This window comes from Lissotriton helveticus, chromosome 8 (genome assembly GCF_964261635.1).
Source record: "Lissotriton helveticus chromosome 8, aLisHel1.1, whole genome shotgun sequence".
Classification (NCBI taxonomy): Eukaryota; Metazoa; Chordata; class Amphibia; order Caudata; family Salamandridae; genus Lissotriton; species Lissotriton helveticus.
Window position 1 is genome coordinate 16600813 of NC_136069.1, and position 14653 is coordinate 16615465.

The following is a 14653-nucleotide window of genomic DNA, read 5'->3' on the forward strand; positions in this document are numbered from 1 at the left end:
TTGTAGTTCCATTTCTGTCAGTACTCTGGTATAGGTTTGTAGTTCTGTATTCTGTCCACACTCTGGTACAGGTGTGTGGTTCTGTATTGTCAGCACTCCGGTATAGGTTTGTAGTTCTATTTCTGTCAGCATACGGGTATATGTTTGTTGTTCCATTTCTGTCAGCATTCTGGTATAGATTTGTAGTTCTGTATTCTGTCAGCACTCATGCATAGGTTGCAGTTCTGTATTCTGTCAGCACTCTGGTATAGGATTGTAGTTCTGTATTCTGTCAGCACTCATGCATAGGTTGCAGTTCTGTATTCTGTCAGCACTATGGTATAGGTTTGTAGTTCTGTATTGTCAGCACTCTGGTACAGGTTTGTAGTTCTGTATTGTATCAGCACTCTGGCATAGATTTGTAGTACTATTTCTGTCAGTATTGTGGTATATGTTAGTTCTGTTTCTGTCAGCACTCTGGTATAGGTTTGTAGTTCTGTATTGTATCAGGACTCTGGTACAGGTTTGTAGTTGTGTTTGTAGTTGTGTTTCGGTCTGCACTCTGGTATAGTTTTGTAGTTCTGTATGGTATCAGTACTCTGGAATAGATTTGTAGTTCCATTTCTGTCAGTACTCTGGTATAGGTTTGTAGTTCTGTATTCTGTCCACACTCTGGTACAGGTTTGTGGTTCTGAATTGTCAGCACTCTGGTATAGGTTTGTAGTTCTATTTCTGTCAGCATACGGGTATATGTTTGTAGTTCCATTTCTGTCAGCATTCTGGTATAGATTTGTAGTTCTGTATTCTGTCAGCACTCATGCATAGGTTGCAGTTCTGTATTCCGTCAGCACTATGGTATAGGTTTGTAGTTCTGTATTGTATCAGCACTCTGGCATAGATTTGTAGTACTATTTCTGTCAGTATTGTGGTATATGTTAGTTCTGTTTCTGTCAGCACTCTGGTATAGGTTTGTAGTTCTGTATTGTATCAGTACTCTGGTACAGGTTTGTAGTTGTGTTTGTAGTTGTGTTTCGGTCAGCACTCTGGTATAGGTTTGTAGTTCTGTATGGTATCAGTACTCTGGAATAGATTTGTAGTTCTATTTCGGTCAGTACTCTGGTATAGGTTTGTAGTTCTGTATTCTGTCCACACTCTGGTACAGGTTTGTGGTTCTGTATTGTCAGCACTCTGGTATAGGTTTGTAGTTCTGTATTGTATCAGTACTCTGGTACAGGTTTGTAGTTGTGTTTGTAGTTGTGTTTTGGTCTGCACTCTGGTATAGTTTTGTAGTTCTGTATGGTATCAGTACTCTGGAATAGATTTGTAGTTCTATTTCTGTCAGTACTCTGGTATAGGTTTGTAGTTCTGTATTCTGTCAGCACTCATGCATAGGTTGCAGTTCTGTATTCTGTCAGCACTCTGGTATAGGATTGTAGTTCTATTTCTGTCAGCATACGGGTATATGTTTGTAGTTCCATTTCTGTCAGCATTCTGGTATAGATTTGTAGTTCTGTATTCTGTCAGCACTCATGCATAGGTTGCAGTTCTGTATTCTGTCAGCACTCTGGTATAGGATTGTAGTTCTGTATTGTATCAGCACTCTGGTATAGATTTGTAGTACTATTTCTGTCAGTACTCTGGTATAGGTTTGTAGTTCTGTTTGTCAGCACTCTGGTATAGGTTTGTAGTTCTGTATTATATCAGTACTCTGGTACAGGTTTGTAGTTCTGTTTCTGTCAGCACTCTGGTATAGGTTTGTAGTTCTGTATTGTATCAGCACTCTGGTATATATTTGTAGTTGTATTTCTGTCAGTACTCTGGTATAAGTTTGTAGTTCTATTTCTGTCAGCAAACTGGTATATGTTTGTAGTTCCACTTCTGTCAGCATTCTGGTATAGTTTTGTAGTTCTGTATTCTGTCAGCACTCTGGTATAGGTTTGTAGTACCGTATTCTATTTTAGTTTGCCCGAGCCTGCTGATTTCCCTGCACTCTGGTGTGTAAGCCCTTCAATAAAGAATCCATCCTTTAGCGTTTCAGTCTTTATTAGGTGATATATTTGTGAAATTGAATTTTATGGTGGGAGTGATTTTGAAAACATCACCACCAGCGATTTTATTTTAGAACTAAAGCAACATTAGCACATTCTAACTAGGCCAACAAGTATGGATACACAAAGCACCCACAGTGGCTAAATAAAGCAGGAGCTGATGGTTTGCAAAACATTCAAGAGCAATCTTACAGTGGATGACTGGTTTACAGAAAAGCATAAGTTACTCACCTGCAATCCTAGTTCTCTTCCAGGGGTATACTCAAAGTCATAGGCACTGAATAGTCCCGCCCTCAAGCAGGAACCCCAGAGCATATACAAAATACATATATATTAACGTATGTTTAACCAAAATGAGTATGTAGCACTGTGAAACATACATCTCGCTCTCTCGACATATACACATAAATACATAAATATACAAACACACACACACGCACACACGCACACGCGCACACACGCACACACACACGCACGCAGCCTAAACCACCTAAAAGGCTAAAATGCCAAAATTGCATTGCATTTTTCATTTAAAATACTTATCTATTCAACATTTCTCTGACATAGAAACATGTGCTATTCACTGTTTCAACATAGCCTTTATTTTCAAGGAAAAGGGCAAGGAAATAGCAGGCAGTTAGCCCAAAGGCTGCATATAGAAAACACAACAGATTAAAATGGACGCCGTGCCTTTTAGACCTCCAGGCTCCCATCGTGCCTCACAGGTGACAGTTGGGTCAGGTGTTTTTAGGGCGTTACACTCTGTAGTGATAGTAAGGAGACAGAGTGCTTTTTACAGATGGTATTTGTCCAGGGAGGAGGAAGGGCTGCTGGTGATTTTCATGAGTATACCCCTGGAAGAGAACTAGGATTACAGGTAAGTAACTTATCCTTCTCTTCCTTGGGGACACTCGGCAAAAGTCATAAGCAATGAATAGAGTAGCAAGCCAATCCCCAGAATCCTGCTGACAAACACCAGTATAGCTAGCACACTCTGACAACAGGTTCACCAAACAAATTCCTCAAGGAGGCTTGCCCAAACTGAGCATCAGCCGGAGTATCAGAGTCGAGGCAGTAGTGGCGAGCAACAGTGTGTACCGATCGCCATGTCGCAGCCTTGCATATCTCTGCAATGGGCACATTTCTGCGAAGGGCTGTAGTGGAGGCCTCCCCTCTGGTGGAATGAACCTTTGGTCTCCCACAGAGTTGCTTGTTAGCTAACTGAGAAGAGAAGGTAATACAGGACACCATCCATCAAGATGGATTGTTTAGAGGCAGGAAGACCAGTGCGCATTGGACCATAATTCTCAAAGAGACAATCCGACTTTTCTGTGTTTTTAGTTTTATCCAGGTAGAATTATAGAACCCTTTTTAGAACCCTTCTGGGTCAAGAGAATGCAACGCCCTCTCAGGAGGTGTGGTAGAGTATGGGAAAAAAGGTGGGGAGAGTAATTGACTGCTTAACATGAAAATATGAGACAACCTTAGGCAGAATACTAGGGTGGGTTCTCAGGACTACTCTGTTGGCATGGAAAATGAGATAAGGCTCTTTATAACATAGCGCCTGGATCTCACTTACTCTGCGAGCAGAGGTAAATTCCACTACAAACGCAGTCTTCCACATCAGGTGCTGTAGTGATACTTTGTGAATGGGCTCAAAGGGAGGACCCATTAATTTAGAAAGCACTACATTAAGCTCCCAGGGAGGAAAAGGAGACTTAACCGGAGGATAGGCCTTTTTCAGCCCTTCGAGGAAGTCCCTAACTACTGGCATCCGAAAGAAAGACCTGCATAGGCGACTTTCTATGAGCTGTAATTCACGCGGAGTGCACTTTAATAGGAGTAAGCTAGAGACCTGATTTAGCCGAGTACAAAAAAAAATAAATTAATAATAAAAAAATAAAAAATAAAAAATAATAATTTAAATCTGTGTGACCAGCAGGCATTGAAAGTTGGAACGAAGCGATCGGGGGTTACAGTAAGGGCGAAGGATGGATCTCAGATGGGCAGACCCCTTGTCCTGCGTGGCGTGGTAAGCTAGTGTCATAGCTTTAAACCCAATGCGCTTGCTCATGGGTAGCCAATGCAATTCGCGGAGGTATGGAGAAATATGCTGTCGGCGTGATAAGCCCCCAATCAAACGAGCCGCGGCATTTTGGACCATTTGGAGTTTGTGACAAAGGCCAGTATTGTATTGAAGGTGCGATTTAAAACAGGTTAGGTAGTCCAAAGAGATACTTTAATAGAATGACTCCTACCTGAAAAAAATAGAACTAGAGAGGCAACTTCCAACTTAAATGTATTAGTTCAAGATTAGTGCTCTACTCTATAACGGTCAACGTGTTTCTTGCCACAGTGTCTAAGAGATCAGACGGCAATTCATCTCATTTGCAGTCTGGCATTGGGAACAATGAAGATGCAGGAAGCCATGGAGCCCAGCAGAGAGGATACTTGTCTGGACGTGGGAGGAGGTGTGTAGAGGAGAGTGCGACATATGCAGTTGATTGAGAATGACCTCTCATCCAAAGGACACACACTTGCATCCGAAGAGTCTAGATTCGCGCCCAGGTAGTGAATTCTCTGAGTTGGATTGAGAATGGACTTTTTGTAGTTGAAGCAGACTAAAGTGATTTAACACCTGAATGCAGGATTGCAGGTGTTCTTGCAGAAGACTGGGAGAACGCACCCTTGAGTAGCCAGTCGTCCTGATATAAATAGACAAAGATTTTTTGCTTTGGTAGAAAAACCGCTACCACTACCATGCATTTTGAGAGCGTGCGTTGGCTGACTGGAGTCCGAAAGGAAGAACTTTGTACCGTAAATGCTCTGACACTACCTGGAACCATAGAAATGTCCAATGTTTTGGGGAAATCAAGATATGAATGTAAACCTCCTGAAGGTCTATGGAGCACATCCAGTCTCCTTGATGAATCTGAGGACCAATTTGGTGTAGTGCCAACATCCTGAACCTTTCTTTGCGGATAAACTTGTTTAAGAGTCTGAGATCGAGTATAGGTCTGTACTCCCTGTTTGGGACTTTCTTTAGAACCAGGAAGTAGTGGGAGTAAATCCCCTTTCGATGCTGTGGCCAGAGAACTTTTTCGACTGCCTGTTTTTTGCATCAGGATAGATACCACCACCTGATGTAGCTTTTGCTGATGGACTGGATCACCAAGGCGGGACTGCTGGTGGCGGGGACTTGAATCTGATTGAGTATCCATTCTGCACAATATCGAGTTCCCACTTGTCCTTTGTGATTTTGTGCCACGTGTCCAGAGGAGCTATGATACTTCCTCCCCTCCCCTCCCCCCACTGGAGTGGGGAACAGAGCTGGGGGAAGCAAGCTTTCACTGTATGGTCTGTTGCTTAGCAGACTAAGCAGATTGCCTGGCGGCTCCTGGTCGACGCTGAGGAAAGTGGGACCTGGACTGATGGTGTTGCGAAGAGAAGTGCGGGTGTTAAACCCTCTGATGGAATTGGCAATAGTCACAAGGACGGAATCAGCGTCTGAAGCCTTTACATTTCTCCAGGCCCACTGCCTTCAGGTTGTCAAGCTCGGACTTCATACTGGACATCTCATCGTCGGTATGAGTGCCGAAAAGTGAAGTTCCGTTGAAGGGCAGGTTCAGAATCCTGTGTTGGGCCTCAGGTTTTAGACCCTTGAGTTGCAGCCATGAGAAGCGCCTAACACAGATGACATGTGAATAACCATGGGTTGCCAGATCCGAAGCATAGGCTGCTGCACTTATGACCTGGTTCGCTACCAGTCCTTCCTGTAGGATCTACTGGAAATCCTGCCGATCTTCTTTCGGCAGTTTTCTGCCAATCTTGAGAGGGAGTCCCATAGTGACCGGTCATATCTTCCCAGGAGTGCAGGGGCGCTAGCGACCTTCAGATAGGAAGCAGGGGGGCTACACATCCTCTTCCCTAAGGGAGTCCATTAACTTGCTGTCTTTGTCAGGTGGGACTGTAGAGGATGACGCCCATGTGTGAGCTTTTCTTGTTGCCGTCATTATGACCGCGTCCGGTGAAGGATTGGACCTCAGAAAAACTGGATGCTGGTCTTGGGATCTGTACATTTTGGTAATATGTGGGGGTGCTGATCCTATTGATGCAGGCATAAGAAATGTATGAAGAGCCGGTTCCAGTAGCCCAGGTACCAGGGCAAGTAAAGGTCTAGTGGACGACCTGTGATGGAGGGTTTCAAAGAGGACAGAAGCCGAGGTGGTCGCAGTCGGCATCTCAATGTTTAGCTTTGTCACACCCCTACATAGAACCTCATTAAAAGTGATGATATTGTCCACTGGTGACACTTGCAGGAAGGGTGGCAGACAATGTAAGGGGACAATCTTCCACAGAGATTCTAGCTGTGTCTGTAGACCAGGATGGAGGTCTGGGTCTATGCCCCTGAGGTCTCGAAGATTGAGAATGGCGAGACCTGGTTTGGGACCACCTATGAGGTGTTCGAGACCTACGTCTTCTCTGAGAAGGAGATTGCGGTCCTCATGGAGATCCTGAAGGGGATGAACGTTTGTCAAGGTATTAGCATCCAGACTGTCTGCTTTGTCAACAATGGCGTAAAGATATTTCCCCAGACTGAAGGGTCACACAACTCAGTAGAAGATAGATCAATGAAGGCAGTGACAAGCGGAAAAAGGGCAGCAGGGCACAGAGGAAAATGGCTCACCTGCAGCAAAGGCAAGGTTCGACCACTAGGACAGTCACACCGGCACCGTTGCATTCAGGCCCCCCCTTCCTACGATGGATGAAGCTCTGTAAGGAACAGCCGATAAGAATAGGAGCCGGAGAGAGAAGGAAAAGGAAAAACAAAAGGAGAGGGCATGTGCTGCTACTAAGACGTCTCATTGAGTTTTACAACTAAACTGCCTGAATTTTAGTAGACTTTGAATGCTCGGCAGCAGGGGAAACTGTCCAACACTGTACTTTCATGCTGCGGCCCCTCAACTCGCTCAGTAGCTCTCCTTATTTTTGAAGATTATCCTTAATGGGAGTAACTAAACTACTTACCCCTTCCAGATTAATGTAAAATCAGCACTACCTTCCTTTAAATGGCACTACAGCTTTATTCTGTCTATGGAAAATTGTTAGAATTGGGGGTCTCTGTTTGGCACAGGTATGCACTTGTGACAAGCAGGGACCCTCTCCTCTAAGTCAGGGCAAGGAACTTACTCCAAGAAATAACCCCTGCTCACCCTTTAGGTAGTGTGGCGCGAGCAGACAAGGCTAATCCCCAGAGTACACACGGTTAAGCACTTGTCATAACACACACAGTAAACTACTAATCCACCACACAGAGACACAAGACTGTTGGTTGTAGAAATATACTCTTTTATATAAAAACTCTCAAGCAGGCTTTGATTACAGGTTTAGCATGTAAACTGGTTCCAGTTACTTTTAAAATGAGGCCACAGTTCTTAAAGGCAATGTTCAATACTTAAAATGGGGTAAAAGGTTCCAAAAACGGCTTCACAGGGCTGTAGGCAATGTCTAACGCATTGGTGCGCTGTTCGTTGGGGCCTGAGCGCGTCGTAGCGCTTCTGTACGCGTCGTACGATGCCCAAAGGAAAGGCCTAACTGACTCTCACACGCCTCGCGTTAGACGCGTACGACGCGGCTGTTCAAAACAAGGGGTACGAGTCTTACTAAACTTGTGCGACTCGTACCTTCAGACGTAGGGTCACAAACGTTCACAATGGGAAGCAGAGCGCACGCACAGCTCGAGGCGTTCAAGGGGCCTCCGTGCATACGGGCAGTGCCAGTCGTCGGGGGTCAGTGCGACTCGCTCGGTGATGCCGGTTTACAGTACCTTTGTTCTCAGGGTTCGAGGCGGACAAAAACAGGCGTAGATCTGGCGTCCCACGTCGCGGTGCGTTCCTCCTCCGTCGCGAGCTATGGCTCGATGGCACACTAGATTCCGCACTCGGAGGTCAGCGATGTGTTGGGGGTTCTCAATATCTATGTCCGTTCCGCTTTTGAAGAGGGAGGGGGCAACGGCTTTTGGTTATTCCGGCAGCGAGGCGCTGGCAACAGGGCGTCTTCACGGAGGGGGTGAGCTCAGGTGCAGTCAGTCTTTACGGTGTGCCCTACGGCTCAGGGGCCACAGGTTCACGTTGCTTGGACCGGACGGTCCATCATTGCGGTGCGAGCTCCGGCTCGATGTAGCAGCAGTTCACGGTGCTCGGGCCAGGCGGGGTTGGCCTTTACTGTGCGAGTTGCGGCGCAGTCTTGTCAGGAGTCGCGTTGCTTGGCAGGATGGGGCGCACAGGCTCTCAGAGTGCGGGACAACTTCCCAGTCGCACTCAGGTCTCCGGGGTCAGCGCTGAAGGGGGAGATAAAGTCAGCAGCAGCTTCCTTCTTCAGGAGGTAGCGCCCAATGTTCCTGGGGCTCAGTTCAGGGGGCAAGTTCACCAGGAGATTGTTCACAAAGATGCACAAGTTGAATTCAAAAGTCTTTCAGTCTTTTCCTCCTCTCTCCTTCTTGCAGCAAGGCACCCACCACAGGCCAGTCTCTCAGGATTAGAGCCAGTAGTCATCCATGTAGTTTTCCCAAGTCCTCCTCTTCGGGCAGAGCTTCTTCTTGGCATGAACAGGATCTGATTTCTTAGGAGCAGGGCTCCTACTTTTACAAAAACAAGTCAGAGAGAATATTGGAGGAAGGCAAAAAGTTCAGGGATGACCCTGCCAAGAGGGCCAGGTCCAACAATAATGATTAAACCATATGTCTATTTTTCATATTAATGTTATGTTATGTGTTATGTTATGTTATGTTAAAAAGGTCTTCTATAGCGCACGGCTACTCCTAGGAGTGTCCTGGCGCTTTGTACTACATGACCTAGAAAGGGACAAACAGAACATAACAGAAAGAACAAGAAAGTCACGATTCCAGACAGGGCAGGAGGTCTCTAGCAGGTAAAGAGCCAAGTTTTTAAGCCCTTCCTGAACGCCAGTAGATTAGGCATGGAACGCAGGGACAGAGGTAAGGAGTTCCACAGCTGCGGAGCCAACAGCCTAAATGATCGTCCTCCAATGCGGGCTTTTTTTATTCGGGGGACTACCGCAAAGAAGAGGGACTCCGATCTCAGGGATCGTGCCGGGTGGTAAAAAGCTAGCCTCCTTTGCAGGTATTGAGCTCACATGGCATGTACTTTGTATGCCAGCGTCGAAGCCTTGAATGCTATCCGTTTCCGGATGGGGAGCCAATGTAGAGTTTGCAATAGGCTTGAGGCACTGGCTCGTCTATGGAGGCCAAAGATGGCACGCGCGGCAGCATTCTGGGCCACCTGTAGACGTTGTAATAGGTAGTCCGGGAGGCCAAGATACAAGATGTTAGAATAATCCAATCTGGATCCAATGAGGGCCTGAACTGTCATTCTCCTGTGTTCCTCAGAGAGCAACGGAGAGAACTTCCGGAGCATCCTGAGGATGCCAAAACATGTTCCTGTAAGAGCCAGCACCTGGGATTTGAGCGTCAGCCCATTATCGATTTTAATTCCCAGGTTCTTAGCTGACTGGGATGAATGAGCTGGAGGGAACATGTCGGCGGGCCACCACCCATGCCAATCCGGATCAGATGGACATCCGAAAAAAAGTATCTCGGATTTGTCTGAGTTGCACTTGAGGCTGTTCAATTGGAACCAATTGAAAACAGCCCCAAGGCACCCACGGATACTTTTGCCATCAAAATCTTCACCCTTCTGGCAGGTAAAGAGAAGCTGGGTGTCATCGGCATAGGATACGATCTGGGCCCCGAAGGACTCCACCAATGTCGCCAAAGGGGTCATAAAGATGTTAAATAGAGTTGGGCTCAACACGGAGCCCTGAGGAACTCCGACTCCCAAAGACGACATCTCAGCGGATCCAGGGAAGGCCCAGACCGTTTGTCGGCGGTTGGCTAGAAAAGAACGAAACCAACTGAACACCGTCCCTCTCAGACCGATCTCATAAAGTCTTACGAGGAGATCCTCGTGGGGGACGGTGTCAAAGGCCGCCGACAAATCCAGCATGACCAGCATCACCCTGCCTCCAACATCCAGCGTCTCCTTAATGACCTCCGAGACCTCCAATAGCTCTGTCTCCGTGCTTAAATTGGGCCGGAAGCCTGATTGAGAGGCATGTAATAGCTCGTGGGACGCCAAAAAATGGGAGAGCACACCATGTACATGCTTCTCGAGAATTTTAGTCAAAGCCGGAAGGAGCGAGATGGGCCTGTAATTGGCAGGGACTTCTGGGGCAAGGTGAGGTTTTTTGAGGAGAGGGATGACCATAGCCTGCTTCCATGACTGCGGGATAGCCCCCTGACTCAGGAAGTCTAAAATTAATATTAGGGGATAAACAATTTTCTGGAAGTCTTGAAACAATTAAGGGCCTGCTTCAGTTAAACGTATTTTTAATGACCGGGGTGTTAGGGGCTTTAACTCTCAGGCAGCGTCATGGTCTTTCCTGACAAGATTCTGATAAATAGAAGTTGACATGCTCTGCCCTTCAGAATGCAGTGTGTTGTGCTTTTGCATGCTTATTATTGCCCCCATGTTCCCTGCTGCTCAATCAGCATGAGGTCATCAGAATATTGAGTGTTTAGAGTTAAAGGTATGAGCTGAGGTCTTTATTTTGGAACAGTGTATTTGTGGGGCTTGCAGTACTACCTCTACTCCACCCAGTCCAGCTCACAGTAACTTTGGAAGGAGGTTAAGTTGCACAAACTCTGGGTACAGTGCTACCCATCAATGGATCTTTTTTAATTGTATGCATTTATTCCTTTTACTTTCTCAGTAAAAAGGTTAGGGAATTCTTACCTTATAAAGACAGTAGTTACAAGTGGACATTTTTGGTTTTTACCGCTTTGAAGCCAACCTACGTCAACGGATATTTTCTTGTGTTTAATTTCCTTCCCATTACAAAATTATAAATTTCTTTTAAATAAATGTATTTTTCACACACTTTATCACTTTTTAGCTTGTTTTATTTACTATGAAATGTATATATGTTTTTAAAACTGTTGTAGATATGACAGGTTCTTTATTTTAATGCCTCATTTGACAGAAGGCCAAGCTCCTAAGTTGCAAGGCAAAACATTTAGACTCCTTAAACAGCACAGAGCCGGCAAGAGGAGAAGCAACTCTTAGATTCAATTTTTCCAAGATGACGACGTCTTGTCTACGAAGCCTCAGCAGCGCCTCTTGTTCACCTTTGCATCACATGGGGAATCTTTTGGTCACAACTGGTCCAGCAGTGGTTGCTAAAACTAGAATCCACATTTCTCTTGATGAAGGCCAGGAAGACTCTGTCCCAGACTACCTAGTGGCCTTGTAGGGAGTATGGTCTGACGTCGTCTTCTGCATCATAAACTGAAGGACCAAGTCCAGACAAAATTGTCGCTCAAGACTTGTCGAGTCTGCGGCGCATTGAAAGAGAGAACATTGTCCCAAGTGTGGGTCGCACAGTTATAAATCTGGAACTCTGGGTTGTGATAAACTGAAGTTTGGGTCCCTGGAGTGACTCTGGCACCCCAACAGCAAGGTGAAGTTTCTACATGCCTTCACAGATCTGTGGCTATTTCTTTATGAGAAATCTGTAAGAAGTATCCTATACATAGCTTTCAATATTCAATATCATTACCTTCGTGAATGTGAGGCATGGTACTAGAATATCGTCTGACAAATATATTGATCTAAATTTTATTTACAAACATTTTGCCCCACAGAGGTTAATACCAGAAAATCTACACCAAATTGGACAATATGTTTGATAATGATATTTAAGACCGCATTTAGGTGAGATGATTTTTCAGTATATAAAACTCATAAACACAACTGGACTGCTTAGTGTAAGCTTGGCACCTGTCGAATTGGTTATAGCATCCTCTGATTAGCATGCAAAAACAAACCTCCTCGCCTTAAGGACGCCAAGTAACCCCGTTGATGTAAGAAGACCATACTCTGTGGAAGAGGGACAATCTGGAAACACGGTTTACTAGGCACATGCTGAAACAATGAACTGCAGAGACTCCAATTGTTCCACCTGATTGCAACAGAAATAAAAGAAACATTACCCTCTCTCCTCCTCAAGGCGATGTGGGGACCACTTTCTTCAGTATCCTGAGGGGCAGAAAGAGCACAAGCCTTGCCTGTTTGTGACAAAGCAACCCTAACATCCAGGATGTGCGTCCCGGCTGCATCATCCATATGAAGAGAGAATGCACTCAGCACACGTTGTGGCTTTCATATCTGCCTGGTGTCCCAAAACGTCCCTCTGGAACTAAGAAAGCACTCGCCACTTGCTACAGAGTAAATACAGATGGACAGGCTTTTGAAAGTACCAGTCAGAAGATGGCCCTGCAGTGAAGAACAATACTTGTATCAGTTCTTAATATGAGCCCCTTTAAATAGTCTCTGTGGATTTAATCAGAGACTGTGTATAAGGAGTGCAGCTTCCGTGCCACAACGAAGGCTTTCAGCACATTTTAGTGGCAACCTTAACCATGCCATCCTGCTGGAAAATTGACCACCACTGGCTGTCCCTGTACAGGGGAGAGGACTCCATGGCCAGAGGCCCAGAGAGGAGCTGTGGGCACCATGACATGAACATGAAATGGTACTGAAGCAGGAGGGAATATGGGTGGTCTTAAACCTATTGAGATCAATTCCACCAACAAGAGGTTCATAACACAAGGGATGCAAAGATATGGACCTTGACATCAAGGGCCGGTGAGGATGGTCCCGAGTATGCGGCAGTGACTGCTCCAAAGGTATCAGGAAGTGCTGAAGGACAAGGAGCTGTCCATGACAAAGTGGAACACCCATCCAGTAGCCCAAAGACGTTAATGTAAACAAGAAAAATCCTTGTTGCCCACTTGCAAAGAGCACAAAATGCTGCAATCTTACATGAAAAAATGTATCAGTTTGTTCACGATGGAAAAGAGTTAAGGTGGGGTTGGGGGAATGGGGGGGGGTAGCAGCCTCAGTTCTTGGGGACCACTCGAACACTCAAGGCCTTTACAAAAGAGACATAGTTCAAGTTGTATTGCTCAGAGCCCCCACCTGCTGTGGGCTGCACAAAGGAGTGCATAAGCTGTTCTTTAGGTGTTTACCACTTAAAGTGCCAGTCTATCAGTGACTTCCTCGTGCCTTCCTGCGTTTGTCTGCGTGTCTATTGAGAAAAGAGCATGTGTGCTGTTGATGACGGCTCAGTTTGATAGTGATAACGAGAAATGTGGCTGCAACTGCCTGCGTCTTCTCCTCCATGCTTGCCTCAACTTGTGTATGCTGTACTAATTTCAGTGGGACAGGCAATGCTTAGACGGGCACTTTCGGTCACCGACATTATCCCAATATCAGACCCAGTGGGACTTAGACGGTCCAGTGAGTGCACGCGTGCTGTACCACAGAGCAGGCTTCAGTGCAAGGCCGATCACTTGGCACCTTGGGCACTTCCTGGTGGGGTTGGCACTAGAGCGCATTACTCATCAACTGGAGGAGTCCAGCCTACTGGGAAGAACAACCACTGAGCATGGTGGGCTGCTCTTCCTCAATATTTGCCTCTGGGGGAAATCAGGACACATTCTTGAAGGTCCAAACAATGATCTGCAAAGAACTCTGCTTGCAAGCACTACAGACAGGGCCCTTGAATGTCAGCCACGGTGTATCAGAGCCACAAGATGCCTACATATGAAAGCCTCTGATCTGTGGCATAAGCTGAAACGATGAAACAGAGCCGGTGGGAAACTACAAGTCCTGTTCGTCAGTCAAAATATATTTTTTTAAATGTTCAAAATGGGTAATATTTGAAAAGAATGATAGTGCTGCCGAACGATGGATGTCCTGTCCCCAGAGGTGGACATCATGTTTCGAAGCAGAGGAGTTCTGGAGCTGGCCTACATATGGAGGGCAGGATTGTGCATTTGGCCTGGATTCAGATCTCTATAAGGGGAAACCCAGGCTAAGTAAAGGTTCATCGGTCCACTCCAGCACCGGGAGGACACCCTATAAGAACATAGGCAGGGCGACTGACGCAGAGGTACACACCTCCATTGCTATGTAGTAGATAGTGGGAGTGAACGCCCTGTGATGTACGGAGAAACTACAACTGCCTCACCAAGGGAATCCTCCCCCTTTAAAGGGCTGAGATGTACTTTGTTGTTCTACCTGAACCAGAGCCGGTGCATTAAAATAGCATGCAATGGGTTCCATGTATACACCACAATGTCTGTGGTGATGGACACTGACATTTGGCCTCTAAAAGGGGCACCGTATCGCGAGAGCCCCTCATGGATACAACTCCTGCATTCACGCAAGCCACGCACCCATATCCATGCAGCCCCTTCAGCAACCTCCAAGCAAGCTGCATGTACCCACAGCACTCCTCCAACGACCCCCCTTACACGTGTTCTGTGCACAACAAGGTACCTTTCACCAGCAAAAGCTCTTTTCCAACTACGTGTCTGCTGTCAGTAGCAAATCACTAGCTCCTAGACGGTCCTGCATTGCGAGACAGACTGATAGACCCAAGAAACCCCAGTAGGTATGTATGATAAGCTTTTTCATAACAATAGTAATAATCATGCAGTCATAAACAACTCATGCAAGCATATCATTTGGTCCTCCAAAAAT

The 14653-nt window shown here is 46.0% G+C and overlaps 1 protein-coding gene across 4 annotated transcripts in view; it reads right to left on the reverse strand.

The window, feature by feature from the left end:
• WDR4 (WDR4 tRNA N7-guanosine methyltransferase non-catalytic subunit) overlaps positions 1-14653 on the reverse strand; it is a 127037-nt gene that overhangs the window by 9140 nt on the left and 103244 nt on the right. The window lies entirely within an intron of this gene.